Below are 15,188 nucleotides of genomic sequence, written 5' to 3'. Positions count from 1 at the left end.
GTTTTTGTTTTTATTCATTTCAACTTTTGATTTATTTTATTTTATTGTCTCCTAATGCCTGGATTCATTTTATTCAGCGTGTCCGTCTGTACAGCACTTTGGTCCACTGGTTGCTTTAAAGTGCTTTATAAATAAAGTTAGATTGGATTGGATGACAATAGAATATTTAGTAAAAAATTCGATTTTTTGGGAAAATGTAAATCAATCAGAAATAGTTGTTAAATCCTTATAAATTAAACTGCTAGTTTAAAGTATATAAATTAAAATAGATTGCCATGTTTTCTCCTTTACTTTGTACAGCTTATCTACTTGTGCATTCAGTTTTAAGTTTCGGCAACAAAACTGCTACTACTAGCTGTATGGAAGAATAATTGTTTGGGTTTGGGTGGTAAATTCCACTTAACCTGTGTTGGAAGTTTCTGAGTTCCTAGTGGGAAAGTTCGGCTGGAACCAGCTGAATCCTGGTTTTGGTACATGGACAACTTTGTGTGTGACATAATTTCCCAGAAGAAAACTGAAAGACGGTGAAATAGATAATTTAATAAAGACTTAGGTAGGTGAACTGGCTGAGTGGGCATCCTGGCATGGTGGATGGGGATGTATCATATGCAAAAAGTGCATCTTTGGGTAGCAATGCTTTGTGGTGCACAGTGCGTAGCGATGGTAAAATTAGTTACCATAGCTTTTTATTTTCTTTTTCTGCATCTTGTTGTAATGTTTAATGTTTTATGTAAAGCACTTTGAATTGTCTTGTACATGAAATGTGCTATACAAATAAATTTGCCTTTTGCCTTTAGTGAATCAGAAGAGTCAGCGCCCAGTTTTTTCCTTTCGCTGCTTCACTCTCACAGAACTTAGTTGTGATGTGTTGCTCGTGAACACGTCAGCTCTGAGAGTCGATTCTTTGTAATGAACGGGAAAAGACAATTCCTGCCTAAGAGAGACTAATATTTCGAAGGGGTGGGACTTTTTTTGATGGGTACACCATGTGATAAGTTCCACACGAGGAAAGACGAGGATCATACAACCATGTAAAGAAGCAAGGGAGTCTAGTGCAGAACAGGTACACACAGAGAGCTAGAAGCCAGATTTAAATTACGAGTGTGTCAGGAAAAATCAGAGAAATTAGCAAATTTATAGTGTCAGACTTGGCCTTTATTTACTTGATTTGCTTGATGTAGTTCTGTGTTCAGTATTTTTGTTTAAAGGGTTGATTGAAGTAATAAACATAACTAGATTTTATAATGAAAAAGTTACCCAGAAATAGGTTCTTATGATAAAAAATAAATAAAAGAAATTGCTTACCAACAAACAAACCACTTGTAATTGTTAAATTAGACCAAAACATAAGCTCAGAGTGGAACTAAATAAGGAGCCATTTTAAAGCTGAAAGAGCCGACTCTTCTTCAGACGGATTTATGGTTGCGCTGCGTCTGTGTCACCGCTGTAGGCATCGCGTAGCTCCGCAGAGGTTTGACGCAAACCTCTTCTAGACCTGATGTGCACCCCTGTTTCGCAGACGGTTGCGCTGAGATACTAACTCGTGATTGGTCAGTTTAGGATCACGTGTTGCCGGATAGCTGGATCTTCTCGCTGAATTTGTGTGGTAACCACTGTTTTTAAAAACATTAACAAATGGATTAAGTTGATGAGAGGCTGATCAAATGATTTCTTCATTTTATTCCACAAGCTAATAAAGACACTGAACCATTTTGGACTCCATTTTTGTTTTAAAACAGAAAATACCTTCCAATCTAAAGTGAACCATCAAAACAACTTCGACCTGGTGAGTTTACCGGCCGATACCACCCCTGCTGCCACCTTCAGGTTAGGAGGAGAAACTGCAACACCACACCAAAACGACGTGCACCCCCTATGCTCGAGTGTTAGAGCAAACTCTCTAGCGTCAGCTACGCCGTACACGACCATACAAGGACGCAGATGCCACGCGAGTATACATCTGCCTTAAGGGAGCCGAGTCCTCCCTTCTCTAGTGAATGATGTACAGATGTGGCCCTCTGATAGATCTGCTCTACAATCTTTTCTGTCTTATTTCTTGTCAATTACTTTTTTGGACATCATGTTGACAAGCAGTCTGTGGTTACAGCCTCCTGGTTTCATTACCCTCCATGTATGACAGGGTGTCTGATTAGGTGTCTGATCAGGTGTCTGACAGGTTGTCTGACCAGGTGTCTTACCAGGTGTCTGACCGGGTGACTAACTAGATATCTGACTGGGCGTCTGACCAGGTGTCATACTAGAAGTCTGACGTGGTGTCTAACGAGGAGTCTGACCGGGTGTCAGACTAGAAGTCTGACCAGGTGTCTGACCAGGTGTCTGTCCACATGTCTGAGCAGGTGTCTGAGCAGGTGTCTGACTTGGTTTCTGACCTGGTGTCTGACTAGGTGTCTAACCAGATGTCTTACCAGGTGTCTGACTGGGTGTTAGACCAGGTGTCTGACTAGGTGTCTGACTGGGTGTCTGACTAGGAGTCTGACCGTGTGTCTGATCAGGTGTCAGGCCAGGCATCTGACAGCATGTTTCATGAGGTATCTAATCAGGTGCCTGACTAGAAGTCTGACCAGGTGTCTGACCGAGTGTCTGACTAGGTGTCTGACTGGGTGTCAGACCAGGTGTCTGAACGGGTGTCTGACTAGGTGTCTGACCAGGTGTCTGACTAGGTGTGTCTTACCAGGTGTCTGACCGGGTGTCTGACCAGGTGTCTTTCCAGGTGTCTGACCGGGTGTCAGACCAGTTGTCTGAACGGGTGTCTGACTAGGTGTCTGACCGAGTGTCTGACCAGGTGTCTGACCGGGTGTCAGACCAGGTGTCTGAACGGGTGTCTGACTAGGTGTCTGACCAGGTGTCTGAACGGGTGTCTGACTAGGTGTCTGACCGAGTGTCTGACCAGGTGTCTGACCGGGTGTAAGACCAGGTGTCTGAACGGGTGTCTGACTAGGTGTCTGACCAGGTGTCTGACTAGGTGTGTCTTACCAGGTGTCTGACCAGGTGTCTTTCCAGGTGTCTGACCGGGTGTCAGACCAGGTGTCTGAACGGGTGTCTGACTAGGTGTCTGACCAGGTGCCTGACAAGGTGTGTCTTACCAGGTGTCTTTCCAGGTGTCTAACCGGGTGTCAGACCAGGTGTCTGACCAGGTGTCTGTCCACATGTCTGAGCAGGTGTCTGAGCAGGTGTCTGACTTGGTTTCTGACCTGGTGTCTGACTAGGTGTCTAACCAGATGTCTTACCAGGTGTCTGACTGGGTGTTAGACCAGGTGTCTGACTAGGTGTCTGACTGGGTGTCTGACTAGGAGTCTGACCGTGTGTCTGATCAGGTGTCAGGCCAGGCATCTGACAGCATGTTTCATGAGGTATCTAATCAGGTGCCTGACTAGAAGTCTGACCAGGTGTCTGACCGAGTGTCTGACTAGGTGTCTGACTGGGTGTCAGACCAGGTGTCTGAACGGGTGTCTGACTAGGTGTCTGACCAGGTGTCTGACTAGGTGTGTCTTACCAGGTGTCTGACCAGGTGTCTGACCAGGTGTCTTTCCAGGTGTCTGACCGGGTGTCAGACCAGTTGTCTGAACGGGTGTCTGACTAGGTGTCTGACCGAGTGTCTGACCAGGTGTCTGACCGGGTGTCAGACCAGGTGTCTGAACAGGTGTCTGACTAGGTGTCTGACCAGGTGTCTGAACGGGTGTCTGACTAGGTGTCTGACCGAGTGTCTGACCAGGTGTCTGACCGGGTGTCAGACCAGGTGTCTGAACGGGTGTCTGACTAGGTGTCTGACCAGGTGTCTGACTAGGTGTGTCTTACCAGGTGTCTGACCAGGTGTCTTTCCAGGTGTCTGACCGGGTGTCAGACCAGGTGTCTGAACGGGTGTCTGACTAGGTGTCTGACCAGGTGTCTGACTGGGTGTGTCTGACCAGGTGTCTGACCGGGTGTCAGAACAGGTGTCTGACAGGGTTTCTGACCAGGTGTCAGAACAGGTGTCTTACCAGGTGTCTGACTAGAAGTCTGATCAGGTGTCTGACAAGGTGTCTGACTGCATGTTTGATCAGGTGTTTGACTAGGAGTCTTACCAGGTGTCTGACTAGAAGTCTGATCAGGTGTCTGACAAGGTGTCTTACCAGGTGTCTGACTAGAAGTCTGATCAGGTGTCTGACAAGGTGTCTTACCAGGTGTCTGACTAGAAGTCTGATCAGGTGTCTGACAAGGTGTCTGACTGCATGTTTGATCAGGTGTTTGACTAGGAGTCTGATCAAGTGTCTGTCTGCAGATCTGACCAGGTATCTGACCAGGTGTCAGCATATAACAGAGCCATATGTTAGTTTTCCTTCTAATTCAGAATTTGTTCACCTATCACAAAATTATGACACACCAAAGACAATGAGGTCAGAGATTAAAAGTGAAACACTGGGGCAGCTTTGTGTTTTTTTCTGACTCTGGCTTTACTTTAATTGACTGCTGCACATGTAGGTGGCTTGTTTGATGATAAGATGCTTTTGATGAAGCTGCTCCACTCAGTTCATTATGACCGGATCCCTCTGGCTCCTTCCTGCAGCAGCTGGTATTTCAGCTTTAAAACATCTCCTGATCAGGATCAAAATTTTATTTTTTTAGGTAGAAAATAAAATTCCAAATAAAATAAATGTGAAAACAACTTATTATTTCCTAATATAGACCAGGGCTACTCTAGTCAATCCTCGAGGGCTGCAGGTTTTCAGTGTGTCCCTGAGTCAGGTGTGTTGGAGCAGGGATAGGCTGAAAACCTGCAGGGCTGCAGCCCAGATGGGACAGAGCTGAATAGTCCTGATCGAGATACTTCTTCTTAAGAATAAGAATAAGAAAAGCTTTATTAGTCCCTCAGTGTCATTTACTCATGTCACTTTAAGAAGGTTTATATTCTGCACCACCATTTTCATTGTTGGTCTCTGATGCTTAAATGAAGAGCAGTGCAATGTTATTAAACAACTATGTGCCCAAATGTTGACATTTATCACCTCAAACTGGTGTTTTTGTGAAGAACTCGCAGCTCAACCCACAGCTGAATGTAACTGCAGAGCAGCATTGTCATCCTCCGCCTACTGAACTGTGAACATTACACCTCTGTTTCCCTGTGCTGAGAGCAGAGCTCCATCTGGCAGAGTCCCTCGAGGAAACCAGGGAGCTTGAATCAGTCATGAAGGCTGATGAAAAACAGTAAAACCTCTGCTTGCAGCCTTGTCCGTGGGTGGCCCTGTGCACATCCATGTTTGTGTTTCTTTGCAGCCCTCCCTGCAAGCACAGATGATCAGCACAGGGCTGTCAGCTGTGCAGAGGCTGGTTTTTAAATGATGCAGCATGCTTTCCGCCCTCATTGTGGGTGAGAAAACCTGTCACAGCAGAAATAAAACATCCCTGAGATCATTCTCAGATTTTAACAGCTGTGGACAAGTACAAAGACTGCAGCCATGTTCACATTTGGGAGACGTATTCTGTCATTTTTAACTGTGGTTTAAATCAAAATATCACAGGATTACAGTAAGATAGCACCCTCCTCATCCCTGTCTGTACAGCTTTGTTCATGGCAGCTGGTTTTACAGGTGGAGTAATTCACCTCACACCATCTTCAAGATTCGTTGTACAGCCCTGTGCTATCATGCTAATGTAAGTTTGAATGCAACTAGCACCTATCCCAGCTGATGTCAGGTTAGAGGGCACAACCATGATTTGTTGCTGGTCAGTTGCTATCCTCACTAAACCAACTCCAGCTCAGCTGCTTTGTGGCGCCACCGTGCATCAGAAACGTCTTCTTGGCTTTATTCCAGCCATAGAGGAGCATTATTTTTCTTCTTTTCACACACACATAGAACTTTCTGCTCACTGGTTGATCTTTGGCTGCTCCTGATTGGACGTTACCGTCAATCTAAGCTCTCTGATTGGTGGAAAGTCTGACAGGAAGTGGCTTCATCATCATGTCCAGGTCTAAATAGAGGTCTCTTAGCAGCATAGTAGTGATGGTGATGTTTTTATGATGAAATGTGATGAATAATGCTGTTTTCATGGATCATTGTGGATTTACCAGATAGAGTCTCTGGATAAAACTACATTTAGTGGCTGGATTGTAAACCTCCTGGACAGGATAGAAATGCTGGAAAACCTCCGTAGATCAGCTAAAGGGTAAAATATCCATCACATTTACCCCACAGAGCTACTGCTCCTGAGACACCGATGATGATAGAAGTGATGGTGCTCGGGGGCGCTTGGGATTTAACAGAGTTTTAAGGTTTAAAGTGAACTTAGTCATTTTAATTCTAATTCTTGGTACCTTTAGATGAGCATTACACTACTGCACCTCTTATATTAGGAAAAAGTTTGACTAACATATTAATTTTGAGAATGAAATCATCTCAAATCAACTGTACATGTTGGATCCAGAATCTGAAAAGCACAACGAACCCTGAAGTTACCTCGATTAACTTAGTTTTTCCCTCACTGAAATATAAATGTGTATTGGGAATGTGAAACATTTTATACAAAAACCCAGAGCTCCATCCGACCACAAGGCTCAGCCTTTTAACATCCTGCAGAAAACATCACCTGCCACGTAGCATGACGGCCTGTCACACCATCTGTCCTCCAATCGTCTGAATGAGGCCATGTTGGCTGGTTAAACTGCAGCAGTCAGTGACGTCTGAGTGCGCTCTGTCTCTGTCCATTACCTCGGCTTGTCTGCTGTCACATGTAATGGGCACAGGGGTCGTACCTGCAGGTGCCTGATGTATGAGCCCTGACGGGTCTCCAGAGGAGCAGCGAGCCCACTCAGGGGGTAGATTCATGTCTCTGACTGTTGTTATTGGAAATGTCACCTTTGATTTGATGTGAAAACAGACTGAACTCCTCAGGCTTTATCCACAGAATGTGAGTTTTCTTTCAGAGATAATTCAGGTTTATTTATGGCAGCCATTAGTCTGCAGGTCCGACTGCTGACTCGCTGTCATGTGTTTGTAATATCTTGTAATATTACCATTATCATTACCATTGTCATCATTACCATCATCATCATCATCATTACCATCATCATCACATCATCATTACATCATCATCGTCATCATTACCATCATCATCATTACCATCATCATCATCATTATTACCATCATCATCACATCATCATTACATCATCATCGTCATCATTACCATCATCATCAGCATTATTACCATCATCATCATCATATCATCATTACATCATCATTACCATCATCATCATTACCATCATTATCATTACCATCATCATCACCATCATCATTACCATCATCATCATCATCATCACATCATCATTACATCATAATCACGACCATCATTATATCATCATCATTATCATTACCATCATCATCATTACCATCATCATCATCATTACATCATCATCATCATTATTACCATCATCATCATCACATCATCATTACATCATCATCGTCATCATTACCATCATCCTCATTAGCATCATCATCATCATTACATCATCGTCGTCATTACCATCATCATCATCATCATGATTACCATCATCATCATCATTACATCATCGTCATCATTACCATCATCATCATTACCATCATCATCATCATTACATCATCGTCGTCATTACCATCATCATCATCATCATCATCATCATTACATCATCGTCGTCATTACCATCATCATCATCATCATCATTACCATCATCATCATCATTACATCATCGTCATCATTACCATCATCATCATTACCATCATCATCATCATTACATCATCGTCGTCATTACCATCATCATCATCATCATCATCATCATTACCATCATCATCATCATTACATCATCGTGATCATTACCATCATCATCATTACCATCATCATCATCATCATTACATCATCATCGTCGTCATTACGACCATCATCATCATCATTACCATCACCATCATCATTACATCATAATCACGACCATCATTATATCATCATCATCATCATCATTACCATCATCATCATTACCATCATCATCATCATTACATCATCATCATCATTATTACCATCATCATCATCACATCATCATTACATCATCATCGTCATCATTACCATCATCCTCATTAGCATCATCATCATCATTACATCATCGTCGTCATTACCATCATCATCATCATCATCATTACCATCATCATCATCATTACATCATCGTCATCATTACCATCATCATCATTACCATCATCATCATCATTACATCATCGTCGTCATTACCATCATCATCATCATCATCATCATCATTACATCATCGTCGTCATTACCATCATCATCATCATCATCATTACCATCATCATCATCATTACATCATCGTCATCATTACCATCATCATCATTACCATCATCATCATCATTACATCATCGTCGTCATTACCATCATCATCATCATCATCATCATCATTACATCATCGTCGTCATTACCATCATCATCATCATCATTACCATCATCATCATCATTACATCATCGTCATCATTACCATCATCATCATTACCATCATTATCATCATTACATCATCGTCGTCATTACCATCATCATCATCATCATCATCATCATTACCATCATCATCATCATTACATCATCGTGATCATTACCATCATCATCATTACCATCATCATCATCATCATTACATCATCATCGTCGTCATTACCACCATCATCATCATCATTACCATCACCATCATCATTACATCATAATCACGACCATCATTATATCATCATCATCATCATCATCATTACCATCATCATCATCATTACATCATCATCATCAGTACATCATCGTCGTCATTACCATCATCATCATCATTATTACCATCATCATCATCACATCATCATCGTCATCATTACCATCATCCTCATTACCATCATCATCATCATTACATCATCATCATCATCATTACCATCATCATCATCACATCATCATTACCATCATCATCATCATTACATCATCATCGTCATCATTACCATCATCATCATCATCATCATCATCACATCATCATTACCATCATCATCATCATTACTTGATTGATTGTAGGTCTTCCAGGACTCTCCAGGTCTGGATCAGACTTCAGGTTTTCTGGTAGTTTTTTCAGATATCAGGAGCAGAAAAACTAAATGTTTAGTCTGAATTTTCAGGATGGAAAGCAAACTGGACCCTTTATTTTGGACCAGAACCAGTATAAAGATGTGAACATGTTTTCTGGTCTTTGTGAACACGTGATCAGCAGCTTCTGGATTAGTTGCAGATCTCTTAATGTTGCTTTAGAGAGACCTGTGGATACTCCATTACTGTAGTCAAGATGATGAAAACGTGACGATGAGTATGTTTTTCTAAATTATGCTGAGTCATCACTCCTCTTGTTCTAGATCTACTCTTCAGGTGGGAAAAGGCTGATCTGGCTCCTGCTTTAAAGTGGCTGTTAAAACTTAACCAAGAATATGACTCCAATACAGAAGATGTAGCAAAACTTATGCAAATTATAGACCAGATTTCTGTTGAAAGCACAGTTGTAAAGATGTTAAGCTGCTTTAATGTCTTCAGTATTTCCTCTGCATTGTTGAAAGTAAAGAAGAATATATAAAAAACCTCTGAATGAGTCACTGTTCCAACTCCTGACAGATGCTGCAGCTTCTCAGGCTGTTAATTTAATATTCCAGAGAAAGAAAGACACTGGCTGGATGAACAGACCTTCCATCTGTTTTTATTTGCATTTTTATTTGCTGCTTTTGTCAGCGCATCAGAAAAAAAGAAGTGTGGTTTGTGGAGCTGATAACGATGAATGAATTGACAGGCGGTCAAGCTCGTCCTCTCTGCAGCTCTGAAATCTGCCACAGAAACACAAACAAGGTCGTTTTTCAAAGGTTTGCAGTGAGACACTTCAGAAAAATCTATCTGGTGTCACCATGACTGACGATGACAGATGTAGCTCTAGTGACGCCAGCAGATGAAGGCATTGAAGACTCAGTTCTTGTTCTTTGACTATTATTTGTGTCATAATTTACCATTTTGATTAAATAGACGTGAAAATAAAAATTCGTCCTTATCTGGATAAAGATTTTATTAATTCTATGCTGGTCCTGATGAGAGAAAACTCTAATGATCGATTGGATTTATTATTTTTTTCATGAGCGAGAAAAATCAAACTTGGCCCCAGTTATCAATAAACGCAGCCTCCGGCCATGAAGTCTCTGCCCTGTCGATAACTTCAAACAGTTCTTCCATGGAAGAACATACACTGCTGTCATGACAACCGATGTGAACTCATGCGGAACATAATAAGGCCGGCATCTGATCGTGAGGTGCTCCAGGTCCAAAGTACAGCCCGTAGAAATAATTCCCACAACTGAAACACTGTGAAAGAATAGAAATCTGAAACTAGCAGATCTAAACCAGATAAGTTCACATCCCTTCATATGCGTTGGTGGGCGTGGTTTTCTATGTCTGCAAGGCGAGGCCCCGCCTCCCTGCATCAGGAAGTATCCATGTTATTACCAGGGATGGGACTAACACATTAATTACAATTGATTAATTAATTACAAAAAAAAGATTACTCGTTAAAATAATTAACGCATTTATTTGCAGTTTGCATTTCAAACAACGCAGAACATTTGTCAGTGCACGGTTTCTGGTGCATCGCTTAAATTGAGACACGTCAGTAATCGGCTCCATCAGTGTTGCTAATTTAGCTACTTTGGCGCCAGCTTTAGCGAGTTTTCAGACCCATCTAGTGACTCTATTTCAAAGAAGCGACTAATGACAAACCTAGAGACTTTTTCTGGTGTTATTGGAGACTTTTGGAAACTGATGTGAAAGCAGGTTTACTACTTCTTAATGAACAGCTTCCGCCCCTCCCCCGTCCACAGGCTCCTCCCCCGTCCGCAAGCACCTCCCCCGTCCATTACCTTTCAGCTCCAGATCCGGAGATGTTCCCTCTGCTCCAGGACCAGACTGGAAGATGCTGCTGCTGATCATGACCTGGCTTACCGCCACATATTAATGCCTGTCAATGAAGCGTGTGGAGGAAACATGTAGAAAGTTCCGTAACATGTTGTAGACTCTTAAGCAGAGAACAGCTGGAGCTGCTGGTTAAAGGACTTAAAATGACACTTTAACTTTAGGTCTGTTTATTTTGGGCCAGGGATGTTTTCTATTTCTGTTTCTACTGTTTGGAACTGAAATGCAATAAAATACATTTTCCACACATTATTAGAGCTGAGTTTACAAAATTAATGTCTGTGTCTGTTATTTGATTCAATCATCCACTAAAATCCATTTAAATAAAAAAATGTTGCTTTTTGGGCATATATTGTTATGTGATTAAAATGCATTTAATCAAGATGAATTAATTACAAAGCCTCTAATTAATTAATCTTTTAATTGAGTCTAAAACTAGTTATTACACTAGTATTGATCAATACCGATAGAATCAATATATCAACATTAGGAATGATCTGCCCACCACTACTAGTGTTAGGAAGTTCACATCTTTTCAAACATTTGGGTCTTATTTTTCTCCCAACAGCTCTTAATTTGGCATCACTCAGAGCTTCTATTTTAGCCTAATTTAGTGTTTACAACTGGTTTTATATGCTAGTAACCATGTTTTCAAATCATATAAGGACAAAGTCTGAACATTGTGACTCTGGAGATTCACTCATCCCCCCCCCCGAAAGCACTTGTACTTAAATCCATCTCTCTGTCTTTCTGTCCCCCTGGACACTCCCTGTCCTCAGAGAGTCTGCCCCCGTCCGTCTTTCTCATAATGGTATGATCCAGTCTATCCTTGCATATGATTGGCTGCATGGTGTGCATGCAGCCTCTCCTCTCCTCTGTCGACTCTTCTCGTTCATTATACAGAATCAGCTCTTAGATCTGGCTTGTTTGCCAACAACACATCACTGTTTCGCACCGGCAGGGTTAATGTTGGGTCCTGAACCAAAATTTTAATCGGCTGTTTGTTCAGGCTGAAAAAAGTTTGTAAGGTTCAGGCTTGGAACCTGAAAAATTGGTTCTCAACTGGAACCAATAATAGTGGTTCTTCTTCATTAACCATGATGTCACCAGTGAGTAAAAGCTGGATTCACCTGAATGCCAGAACCCTGGATTATTTGTAACGTGATGTCTAGTCATTCTTCAGACCACGCTCTGGAAACCCTAGACATGATGTGTGAAAATCCCAGTAAATACTCAGACCAACAACCAGGCCACGTTCAAAGTCACTTCAAGGCAAAATAAGAAGCATTGACACCTAGTGTTTCAAATCAGAACTGCAGTCGAAAGAGAAAAACACGGAGTGTTCTCCCCCTTGGAGAGTTTCACATAGGTAACTGTGCTAATTTACATTAGCATAGAGTGTAAACAAAAGCTACATTAATCAACAAATACCACGCAGCGGCAGTTTTCCCTTAGTCTCACTTAATAAATTAATTGATAGTAATTTTATAAGTTTATAAGGACAAACACAGTATTCACATCATTACATTTGTTGTTGTAAACTAACAGGCCACCAGTTTAAATACCAAACGCTGCCTTGTTGTTAGGCAACCGTGGGGAGTCGCATAAGATTGGATAAGGAACCAGGAAGTAGGAAAGAGCAACACAGTGCACCCAAGTTTTTCCGGCACGGAACTCTTATTTTGAAGGAGAAAAACTTGACTGCTGATGTCGGAGACAGATTGTTTATAGAGAAGCTTCCTTTTATCCCTCGCAGCAAATGAGAACATTTTAAATTATTTTTAAGGAAAAAATCCTAATTATTCAGCCTTTAAATCTCCTTTCTTCCTCATTCTGATGCTCAGTTTGAACTTCAGCAAGTCGTCTTCAGCATGTCTACATGACTACATGCTGCCCTGTGATTGGCTGGTTGGATATTTGTGCTAACAGGAAGTAGAAGAGCTGGAGCTGATGCTGAGTTTATTTGGACCTTTAAGCCCCGTTTCCACCAAACTGTCCAATCCATTTTATTTATAAAGCACATTTTAAAACAAAGACAAGTCTCCAAAGTGCAGCACATCAACAATCACCAATAATAAACAATATTAATAAAAAAAACAATAAAGAAATCAATAAAAACTTAAAAGATAAAATGATAACATAAATAAATAAATTCATTAAAACAATGAAAACAAGTAAAAAGATCAAATAAATTAAATGAATAAAAGTGAAAAGATAAAATAAATAAAAAGACAGAGGATGTCACTGTTGCGCCAGACTCTGCTACGAACACACCTGCTCCTGTCAATCACCGCCGCGCTCCCTCTCCAGAACACTAATGAAACACACCTGCAAGTAATCCCAGGTCCAGGTCTTATAAGCTCCAGTTCTCCTGCCAGTCTCCGTCGGACCTCGTTCGTGCTTGCTGAACTCTTCCTCTTCCCCGTCCCGGTCGGCCAAGCTGACAACATGGACTTTGAATGAACTCCGAGATCGTAAGATTCTTTCTGAAGCAAATACCCTGTGAGCAATAAAACCTGTTAACCCAGTCCTGTCTCCGTGAGGTCCTTCATAACAGAGGACCACACACCTCACGTGGTGTTAAAAGCCCGAGAATAAAAATGGGTCTTTAGACAAGATGTAAAGCTGCCACTGTGGGGGCAGGTCGGACCTGGAGGGACAGTTCCAGAGTCTGGGGCCGGCTACAGAGAAGGCCCTGTCCCCTCTAGTTTTAAGTCTCATCTTAGGCACCACAAGCTGGGACTGGCCCTCGGACCTCAGGGCGGCGCTGGAGTGTAGATTTGGAGGCAGTCGGTAATGTTTTGGGGGACCAGTCCATTTAAAGCTTTAAATACAAACAATAAAATCTTAAAATCAATTCTAAAACGTACAGGCAGCCTAACTGTGAAAGGTTTTTAGACTATCAGTCCTGTCCTACTTTTGGGACTCTTCTGTTGGGGTCCCAATAGATCCAACCCCAAAGGTTGGAGCTTAACACTGAGTGACCCCAGGAACAGTTCCTTGTTTAAATAAACAGTGGATTTTTGTTGTTTAAAGCCACGTATCAAGAAGAAAGAAGACAACCTGCTGGATGTCCACAATTCTTCTTCTTCATTAGAAGTCAAGGAAGGCATCGCACCGCTATGACATCACCATTTTATGTAGCTGATGCATCTATTGCTATCCGGCCGAGACGGCCCTACCAGGTAAGGGTTCGGCTGACTGTGGAAAAGCAAGACATCAGGATTAACCAGACCAAACCGCCCGTACTGAGCCAGACCTGTTGGTGGAACAGAGCTTTATTAAACCTTTTGATGGATTTATCTTCAGTTCAAATATTAAGAAGAAAGAGAAAGGAAGAGATGAAGACTGTTTATTCTGTTTTTCTTCTTCATCAGTTGAGTTTGATGCTCTGAACCTGTAGACAGGTGATGCTGCAGTGAGCCGGGTGTGAATCATCTTCATTTCTCTGAAAACGGGATAAAAGAAACTAAATGTCACATAACACAAGTGTGTGAAAGAGCGTGAAAGCAGCATGTGCTCAGTATGAATGAGCTGTCGTCACAAACAGATCACACAAACAGCGCTGACGGATTTTAAAGGTCAGATCATGAAAAGAACAACCGCAGCTGCCCATGAGGAAACAGGAAGGAGATTCATTTCATCTTTTATTCAAACATTACGTGCGACCCTGAGCTTCAAGACCAGGACACCTCCAGATGTTTGCAGCTGCGTTCCTGAAGCTGATCATGTCCTCTGTGGTAGACCTGAAGCATAATGTGAATTTAAACCTCCTGGAGGAGAAAAAGTAAACATGATGGTGCAGTAACAGCACCCTCTGGTGGATGCTGTGGGTCCACATACACGTCAGCTGGCATCATTTTTACTACAGCGTCTTTAAATGGACAAACAACTCTGTGTCTGAAGCTTAAAACTGCAGGACCGTTTTGTTTGATAGAAGCTAGAAAACCGTTTTGGGTCATTTACACCTTAAAAGGACCATAGAAGAAGTCGGTGTATCCTGGTCTGATGTAGAATCCTGCATCAGACCAGAATGGGACAACATTCCTCTCCTAAAACTCCAGCAACTGGTCTCCTCACTTGCCAGACGTTTCCAGACATGTTAGAAGAAGAGATGATACACCATGCTGAACACCACCCTGGAACTATTTTTTACACCGTACAGAACGCCACCCTGGAACTACTTTTTACACCATGCAGAACATCACCCT

General features: G+C 42.0%; 1 long non-coding RNA gene across 1 annotated transcript; it reads left to right on the top strand.

Moving 5' to 3' along the window:
• Positions 1–13,369: 13,369 nt before the first annotated feature.
• Positions 13,370–14,436, top strand: LOC121643708. Its single transcript, XR_006011158.1, has 3 exons — positions 13,370–13,451; positions 14,014–14,162; positions 14,355–14,436. It is a non-coding gene; the product is annotated as an uncharacterized LOC121643708 (long non-coding RNA).
• Positions 14,437–15,188: the final 752 nt, after the last annotated feature.

This window comes from Melanotaenia boesemani, chromosome 1, assembly GCF_017639745.1.
Source record: "Melanotaenia boesemani isolate fMelBoe1 chromosome 1, fMelBoe1.pri, whole genome shotgun sequence".
In the NCBI taxonomy this organism is placed as follows: domain Eukaryota; kingdom Metazoa; phylum Chordata; class Actinopteri; order Atheriniformes; family Melanotaeniidae; genus Melanotaenia; species Melanotaenia boesemani.
Note: the sequence above shows the minus strand (reverse complement) of the source record. Positions and strands in the feature narration are given on the sequence as shown.